General features: G+C 39.0%; 1 long non-coding RNA gene across 2 annotated transcripts in view; it reads right to left on the bottom strand.

The window, feature by feature from the left end:
* The window catches only part of LOC142410953 (uncharacterized), a 61,110-nt gene that overhangs the window by 44,994 nt on the left and 6,215 nt on the right, over positions 1 to 9,901 (bottom strand). For both annotated transcript variants that reach the window (XR_012776071.1, XR_012776070.1), the window contains exon 2: positions 6,560 to 6,687. This is a non-coding gene — a long non-coding RNA (uncharacterized LOC142410953). The remainder of the gene's footprint in view (positions 1 to 6,559; positions 6,688 to 9,901) is intronic.

Here is a 9,901-nt window from a genome sequence, read left to right as displayed (position 1 = left end):
CCAAATGTTAGATCATGAAAAAGTGGGCCATTCAGGCTAGTAATAAACTGCCAAAAGAAACAAACTGTTCAAAATCCAGGGTGTTTTTATGTAAATAAAATCGTAGGCATTAGAGATGGAAAGGAGCTATTACAGTTCCTCCCTTCACCTACCACAACCGGATATTGTCTCCAGGCAGAGGACAATATTAAACTGATAATATATACAGCTAGCAATAAGGAGAAAGAAGGGAGAAAACATATCATCTTCAAACAGGAAGTACGTTCAAAGATACTCATCAAGTCTAAGGAATTTTATTATGACTTATTGCTTAGGCTTTTAAAATTATTTAAAAACATGAAGCATGTAATTCTTCCCATCCTTTATCATGAAGGCCATTCACACTAGTGAAAACTGGGAAGAAATGCTAGCGAATACTGCCCATTTCATACGGGTCACAAAAGGTTGAACCTGTCAAGAAAATAGGTCAAAACTCACACATGCTCTTTCATGTGTTAATAAGAAGTGCATGGTATGTGTCATTAAGAGCTAGACCCTTTGCTCCTGTCATGATTTTGTTCCCAAGTAGTATCCTTGAAGACTATACTCTGCTCTCTTCTGCATTCCCTTCCACTTTTAGAGGGTATAAAAAGAATAATTCCATGGCTAGAAAAGCCTTACGAATCCACAGTATGTTGTTCTCTGTATCCTTCAACTCCAATATGTACTAGAGATTAGTTTGTATCTATAAAAAGAACTACAGCTGTTCGTGCTCATCTACTTACAAGAGGCTTGAAAAGCACACATTAATTAGGGAGAATTTGTTTGGGAGCACTTCAAAATTCTTGTGTGTACTCCCTGTGTAACTAACAGCTTTGCCTTCCCTTCACCTCTACTGAGACCATAAAAATCATTCAGGGGAAAGCCTACAAAATTCATTTCACCCAAATATCTCTCCAAGTGATTCACACTGTAACCCCAGTGGCATTTGGAATAAATCATTATTAGTTCATATTTCATCTCATCTTAGCAGCTTTATTTGTGTCCTGTATCCTCTACTTGGCAGTCATTCTTTCCGCTTTGCTGTCTCTTTACACCTTTAACACAGATGACTGATTGGATTAAAATAATTTAGGACTGAGATGATTCATGTTTCAGTTAAAGTCAACTGTACAGCCTGTTCTGCACTGGAGAGACCGCCTGTAGTTTACCATGCACTTGGGTATGCTCCAGTGACTTTGAGGTGTGAAAGGACTAGGGCAAAACTGAGGCGCTTCCCTTTGGCCTTTTGTGCAACAGCAGCTGTTCACAGAGCAGCCTGCTGACAAAGGCAATAGCAAGTGGTATTGTGAGTTAACAGACAAGCTCTTCACCTCCATGGGCTCGAGCTCAAATTCAGACTTGGGTCACAAGTGAAAATGGTTGGTCTGATCATCCAAGCAGTTCTGCAAAACTGCTGAGCAATTGGTCACTACTGGTGGTTCTGCAAAGATGGTGCCAAGAACCAGCTGTTGCAAGTCAAGATTGAAGTACTGCATAAGGCAGCAGTCACAGGTTGCCAATCTTTCCAATTTTCACCTACTGCCAGGGATCTTAGTCCCTATGTTTTGCAGGTTACAGCCTCACTTTCCATACTTTTGGAAACTGTTTTGCATCCACCACTGGACTAAAATGTGACATCATAGCATGTGACATTGAGTAAATTTTCACACATTCTCAGGTAAGACAGAGTAGCAAAGAGTATGTTTCTTGAAGTCATACACAAAACCAATAGCAAGCTTGACATTCAGAAAAAAACAAAGGCACCTCCAATGCTTTTTGGGAGCTTCTACAGCTCTTTAGGGCCTAACATGGGTAAGTCGCATGTGTTCCCATTTTCCTCAGTGTGACTGGTGCCATTTCTTACTTAGGCCATTCCAAGAAGTGCTGCAATGTGGCCCTCATCTTTCTCTGATCCCTCAGTGAAAGTTATTACCATCTCAGTAACTCTGACAGGGCATCTGTCTGTCTCTGCTTCTGAAACCACTATTTCCACGGGGCTCTACTGAGAGAGGGCCCTTATCTGCAAAGCAATGTTAGTATCAGACAATGGTATTTCAGTGGCTGAGCAACAGGTATCTCAGTTCAAACACTTGTGCTTGTAGCCTTGCAGTTGGTAACGTCATAGGAATGTGAGGAGTCCCATGTTATAAATAGGTTTATATAAAAGCAGTCTTAAATCAAGGAAATAAATTATTATTACTGTCATTCCTAGCAACCCTAGACATGGGCCACAATCCCATACACTAAACATTTCATGTAGAATTACTATACCTTCCTTACCCCATCAAATTTACAGCCTAAATGCTCATTTTCAAACTCATGCAAAGTTCACAGTTGTCAAGATTTAAAAGTTGTCCTATTTACATCCCTTCTAAGGACAGTAGACTGAGTAGATCATCAGTGTAAGCTTAATAAAGCCAGAAAAGTTTCTCTAGAGCAAATCTAGCCTTAAGAGTCTAATATGAAGCACAAACATTAGTAAGAAGATTTTTTTTTTTGTAGGAAAATACTTCTTTTAGTTACAGCAGTCCTGGCAGCAGCAGGGTTCTGGAGACACAGCACAGGAATTCTATGTACCTGGCTCACACAGCAAAGCAAATGCTGCAAGAGTCACACCAGCGTAGGAAAATGCTAGTACATTTTCCAAACACTGATACCACTTCACTGTGTATAGAGATGTCAGGATCTCGTGACATTAGACTACAAAGCTGGCCTCACGGTGGTTGCTTGGCATATTACCTAGAAACACTTTTTGCCAATGAAATTGGCTCTCAAGATTAAAATTCAACTGCAACTGGGGTTGAATAGTAGGACCAGTGGTTGGGAATAATGGAAAGGAATTCATCCCTCTTTACAATGCACTTTTCCTCCCTACCCTTCTGGGGGTTTTTTATTTTTAAACTTACACAAACAGCAGTATTGATGCAAATTTAGTACCAAAGATTTTTTTGATCACTTTCAGGAAAATTTTACCAACCCTTTCCAAGGAGACTTTATATGGGAGAACCTTTTTAAGACCCACTTTTATTTGGGCTATTACAATACATACTCAGTCATAATCCATCAGATCTATGACTGAGAAGCACAGAAATTCACAGCAAAAATGGCCTAAGTACGTCTTCTGATGCTGACTGTAACTTGAAAGATAAGTAGAATTTGTAGAAATACCCTTTTTAACTTTATCAGGCTTGAGTCAAGCCTTAGGTATGCTGCAGAGCAGAGTGAGCTGCAGCTCAGGTTAAACTGTCTCAGCACACAATCAAACACAGACATAACCTGAAAGCAAAGCTCATCATGTGCCTCTTAGTCCGTTATTGTTTGGTGTTTTCATTTATGGAGTCATATGTGATTTTCTAATATTACAGTTTACCCTGGAGATAGTTATCTCCTACATTAGTAATGGGAAAATTTATGATAGCACAGTTGCGGTATATGTTACATTATATGAATTTGTGTTTCTTTCTCCCCACAAAGAATCTGCTCTCACTATTATCATCCAACTTCAGCATTCTACCTTGTTATGAATAATTAGCTTCAGCCACTAAAAAAATGAACGACACATATGTAAAAAAGTTGCTAAGGGAAACTTTTGCGAACCGTGTTTTACCCACAATCTAAAAACAAAGCCATTATTCAGTTCCCTCAATATTTAGACTTCACTGTGACTTCCACATATGTACAAGAAGATGTTTCAGAAACAGACACAAAAATCTGAGACTACATCATTGGATAGCACAAGCTCTCCCATGTAAAGTTTCATAAAGGACATTTCCTGAAGAGGCCGTGGGATACTTACGGGCATACTTACAATTGCTATATGTTTTCCACTGACTGGAAAAATAGAATGGAAAATCCATACCCTTCCACACAGTGCCATGCCTGAAGGGTCACACAGAAAGTGACTGTACCTCTAATGTAACAGCACTTCCCTCAAAAGCCCCAGTACTTAAAGATGTATTACATATGCCCAGATGGACGCTTTGGATTGGTATGATAGATTTTTATAAAGCTTTTCAGATGCCTAAAGTTAATCATGTGCATAAACATTTACATAACCCCTCAGGACACACAATTGAAATTAAGACTATGTTAGGTCAGTACTAAAAGTTACTGAATTTTTAAAATATTTTTCCAGTCTAGTATTTGCTGCTAACTCCATGGAACTGTACATCAGTAAATCTCCTAAGTTTCACATTTTTTAAAGCTAAGGTTAATACTGATAGATGAGCAGGGCTGCAAACTGTATGTTATTAGGCCTACTGAGATTTGATGTAGAAAGCAGTACTTTGGTATAGCAAGCCTTACAAAGAGGAGGAAGAACAGTCCTGAGAAAATACACAAAAGTTGGAATCAGAAGCTCAAGATTCTATTCTTGTTTTTTTCCATTTTTCTGTGTGACCTTGGGAAAATTACTTAATCTTTTCATATCTCAGTATTTCTACCTGTAAAATAGAGATAATATGCTCTTCATCATCATGAGGCTACTCTCAACTAGCTTTTGCAGTTTGTTCCAAGATTCACAACTAGAAATATAATTTTTTCCAATGTTCACATTTTCTTCCTTTGTACAGTTCCTAACTGTACAGTTATCAAAAAGTCTAAACTATACTATTACATATGAAAGTCAGAGATTGTTACTGAAGTGGATAAGGGATGCATAGTAATTCATTTTCTCAATAGCAGTTACTCAACAGAAATAATTTACAGATGCCCACCAAGCTGACTTCAGTCATCATTTACAGATATATTTTACTCTGTAACATGAATCAAGTAGAATGAAGCATTTTAATGGTAAAACATAGCTCATAAAAATATGTATCATGCAATTGTGTACACTCTTTGATCAAAGAACCTCCTATGTAATAATGTATTCCCTTGAGGAAGCTGAATATTAAAAGTCACTGGATCAAATTTTGCTCTATGGTACATAAGCAAAAAGGAAAACTATCTGTGGAGAAGGTGCTGAAACAGATCTATGGGGAGAAGAAACTAATTAACAGGAGATGATTTAAGAGAGGGATCCTTGAAAGAGGGCTGAGGCCTCATAGATAAGGTTTGTCCCTTGAAATCAGCAAAGTCCGACAGTAGAATCATTTTTAGGGTTTTCTGCTCTATTAATGGGGCAAAAATCATAATGGAAGAAGGGAGTTTTTGACCAGCAGTGTCATCCAGGAAACAAGGGCAACATTAACAGGCACTACAAAATCAAACCAACAAGATTTTCACAACCTTCCCTGGATATTGCCTAGAATGAAAATCAGAGAAAACTGCATAGTGCAGCCTGCTCTGAACATCAGATAGATGTTTCTGTCCTGACCAGACATGAGCTACCCTTTTCAAGGCGAACTTCTACTTTCATGCACAAAAGAGCTCCATTAACGTCAAAGGATTTAAAGTAGGGCCATTCATCAAAGTCTGAACTCCAACAAGTGTTAAGAATACAGTGAGGCTCAGCCATAAAAGGAAGGAATGAAGGAAAGAATAAGACTATATTCTTAAAAACTTATAGAAGCATTTCTAGTGCCTGGAGCATGTGGCTATTATCACAGAGTACTGGATTCTCTAAGGTAACTGCCCAGTGCTGAGCTGTGACTTTGACGAAATCAGTTCTCCATCAGACTGTGAGTGGTATTAATATACACTAGACTGGTCATAGTTGTAAACACATAACCAGAGAATAGAATATACCTCAATGTTTTAGGTAATACCTCCCCCCTTATTTGTCTATATTAGACATGCTATGCAAATTCACTTTAAAAAAAGAGGAAAATAAGAAAGACAGGATTAAAAACAAACCAAGAAAAATTGTTTTTGTCTTTTTTAACAAAAAGTTTCAGATCTGAATTTAGAAGTTCTTTCCCAATGCCACTGCTCACCTTCATCCTGTTGTGCAGAGAACCTGCTCAGCTCAGTCCACATATCCTAGAGATTCTTCTCATTTTCCCTAGTCCCAGCAGAGAGTGACCAGGCAACTCTTTGCTAGCTAATCCACAGGGCCAGAGAGCAGGCCTTCGCTTATCCTTTCCAAGGACCTGGCATGAAATAGCTGTTTCTCACCTCACTTCTCTTTGTAACCCTGATCTCTCAAGTGCCCGTAAACTCAGTCTCAGCTCCCTTCTACCAGGCAGATCCTTGTCACTCACCCCAGAGACAGTCCTGGAGCAGTCCAGCCTTCAAGCCCTCCAGGCTCTTGCCTCCCAGCAGTGTCACCATCTTCTTCTAGTTCTCACTATTTCACACTTTTCTAGTACCCCTTTCCAAGCAGTCCCCAATGCTGTCAGGTGCCAAAGCCAGCATTAACTAAACACAGCCCCCTCCTGGTTTTTAAAGAAACCCCATATGCTTCCACCTTAGCATGTAAACAGATGGAATCTGGCTTTATAATAATCCTCCAACTGTTATTTAAAAATACGAATCCTCTTCATGCTGCTGTCCTCAGCTGAAGTCTCTGAATAACAGAAGCACATGGCAGAACCCTTAATGTGTATTGATACACCTTATTTGAAGTGCTGTTTTAGACACACTGGTTAAAACTCACTTTCTGCTGCTGCTCAGTGACGTAAGAAGAGAATTTAATCTGATGAAGGACAGAGTTGAGGTAGTAGCAACAGGCAGCTCAGTGGTTGGTCATATTCACTGCATAGTTTCCTTCTGAAAATCATTCCTCTGAAAAAGAAAAAAACACACCAATCTTTCAGGTCGTGGATCATTATGTTCAGTCAGATGAGAAATAAGTTTTATGCAGTAAAAGCTGTTCTCTTTGGGCACTGCAGAGACTGCTTATTTTGACTGAAGGAATTAAAAACATGAAAACCCCATGAAACATCATGTGAAACTCCATTTTAATCACATCGATTTTAATTCTTGCTTTACCCCAAATTGTTACAGTGGAGGATGGCCAAAGGCAAAAGAAGCAAAAAAGAAACACAGTTCAGCATACCCATTAACACTGCATCAAAATAAAGTGACTGTAAACAAGCTAGAGAATCCTAAAGTGTTGCAAACACAATAACTTTATATGAAACATGTCTCTCCTCTCTCCTGTTGTAGGCCAGAATCAGCAAAGGAACTTAGAGTTACCATCTTGTGTCAGATTTCTCTTTGCTTCTTTCACTGACTCAACCCTCCTTGAGTTTTCTCATGTGTAGGAGCCAGACCATAGCGATGTCAGAGACAGGGCTAAGAAGGCCACAGCACGTGTTAGAGGGCTGCATCGGGCAGCTTCCCTTCGTTGTGCTGTCTCCTGAAATAGAATGAATCCCCATCACAGCTGAACCTGCTCCATTTTTACTGGGTCACAGCACAAAGGCAATTGCTTATTAGATCAGGTCATGAACATGGCAGTAGTGTGAGCTGCCTGAATTCCAGCTTTTAAAAATAGTATTACTGCAGGAGTTTTCAAAATAACATAGCTGACTGTCCAACATCATTGGAAGGCATTTCTGGGAAACCTTGGATTTTGGTTTTAGATAAGATCAGTGTGTTTATTTTGCCAGAAGACGGTCAGTGCCACATGCCTTACCAGAATAGCCATACAGGTAGGAATGGCATGATACCAGTAAGGACTTACAGCATAATGCTTCAGCCACATGAGGTGGATCCTGATGGAAACTGGGTTTCAGAGAGATGTAATTTCTCATCCACTCTTTAAGGTTGATTCTCTGAACAGAAAATCATGGCAGTTAAACCACTTCACAGGGATCTCAAATCAGCTCTGAATTTGTCAGTTAAAAATGTTAAAATAAAACAAAAAGTCCCACGGCAGTACAGCAACATCCCCTACTAAGTACTTTGTGTCTTAGTGATTAGTTTCCTACTTGCTTAAGATTTTCACAATACTAGTATTTCTTCCCCAAAATAGTTTTGGATCTCTCAGGACTGGAGACAGAGATTTGAAAAAGGATCCTGCTTGTGCAAGGGGTATTCAATTGTACTTCAGCAACTGAAACTCTTTTGAAGTTCCAGCCTAAGTACTAATGCAACAGTCCCAGCTATTGCATATTCAGTGCAAATTACACTCAAAATATCGGTTGATTTGACAAGACAAGAGGACACCATAATGTTTCTGTTTCAACATATGACTAACTTGTAGGCACTTGTCTTTCTCTGCTTCCTCCTTCCAAGAGCTAGTGGCTTGGTTCTACTTAAGAAACATTGGTTCCAGAAGAATTATTTGACTTCAGTTATAATTTGACATATTATTTTACTTGATCTCAATTTGCAAGATCTCATCAAAAGAAAAAAGCGCATCACAGAGCACACATTTCATGGAACTTTCATTCCAGTCCCTCTACAACTAATATCCAACTTGTAAAGGAAAGGGCTGAGGAACAAAATAAGATAAATGGAATAAGGAATAAGACATTCCTGCTGATTTGTCTGGAAGTTCTGTTCCTTTTAACTCATGCATTCCTCTAAACCTGGGGGAATTGAATCAGGTTACTCATATAACAGGATCCTGAATTTGTACCCCACTTGTCCTCCCCTAGGCCACTGAAACTCAGTTGGAAAGCTTGGGTGACCCTAAACAAACTTTTATTCTTGAAATTGCCAATAAAGCTACATATTGAATTCATTTGTTTATTTTATTTATTGTGATTGAACGGGGGTAGTCAAGAACATTTTTTTACACAGTGTGCCTTTCTGTACCAGTCCTTCATTCTGCTCACTGCATGAAAACGTTGTGCAAGTGCAAATTACATAGCTGATTTGTCAGTTCCCGTCTTACATGAGTTGTACATTTCGCATCTGACCATCAAGACATTCCTGATCTTTCTTCCTCTCAACTGAGAAACAATCTTCCTACACACCTTTCAAATAGGAAAAAAATTACCACTGGGGAGAATCAAGCTAAGTCAGCTAGCACACTCCCTCACCCTGCCCTTCTTGCTTTGAGTTCAGTTCCTCCCTTATTCCCAGCACAACCAAAAACACTAAAGAAAGGAATGGAAGAATGTGTGAATGAAAACTGAGATGACTTTGGTTAAATCATTATTAAATAGCCAAGTCCTCATCTGAAGCAGTTCTGTCACTGTATTTTGTTGGAGCATTTGGCTACAGTCTTCTAACTGATGTTGAGTAGCAAATGTTTGCTTTTGCACATATTCCCTTGTGTAGATTTATGTAACCGGCAGGACAGACTGCTAGCATAAATGTATTAAATGAAAACTGTTGTGCTTAGGTTTCAGTCTAGTTTGTTCCATTTCCCTTTTGACATACTGCTACAGTAATAGCTTACTCCAGGTTATCTGTTAGGGTGGCGGTGTTAAACAAATCTACTTTATGCTTGAAGGGCCAGGAAAAATTCTGTGGGATGTTGAAAGGTGGGGCATCAAGATGCTACCCTTTGGAAAAAAAAACCATATACCAGAAGTTATTATCCAGTGGCTGCCAAGTTTATTTTAAAATCATTATCTTCACCTGCAACTACAAAGTGGCCAAAGCATTACTTGTAGGCCAGTGTGAGAAAAGCCGCTGAGCCAGTTCACGTTCTATTTACAGTTAAATGAAAAATTCTCAGAAAAGTATGGGTCATTTTGCTCCACCTTTACTGCTTTGATGCAGTGAATGTATCACCAGCAGAGCAAAATATTTGTTAATTCTGGTTTGTAAAAGTAGGTGACCTGGGCAGTCTTTCTTCATTTGGATAATCTAGAGGTCATATATCCCTTTGTAAATACCTCTTTTAAAAGGCTCTGGGAATGTATATTTTGATGCTCACACAATTTTTTAGTGCTCAGGAAAAAGTGGTGCTTGAGTTAAGCCCTTATTTGGAAGAGCCAACTGGCTCACAGTTTTCTCAGCTAAGTTTATCCTAGTCTTCAGATGTCACAGTTAAAATTGTTTCAATAAATCAACAGGCTCAACTGAACAAATCATC

The sequence above is a fragment of the Mycteria americana genome, chromosome 6 (assembly GCF_035582795.1).
Source record: "Mycteria americana isolate JAX WOST 10 ecotype Jacksonville Zoo and Gardens chromosome 6, USCA_MyAme_1.0, whole genome shotgun sequence".
NCBI classification, from domain to species: domain Eukaryota; kingdom Metazoa; phylum Chordata; class Aves; order Ciconiiformes; family Ciconiidae; genus Mycteria; species Mycteria americana.
The sequence above is the reverse complement of the archived record's forward strand: the minus strand, read 5'-3'. Positions and strand labels throughout refer to the sequence as shown.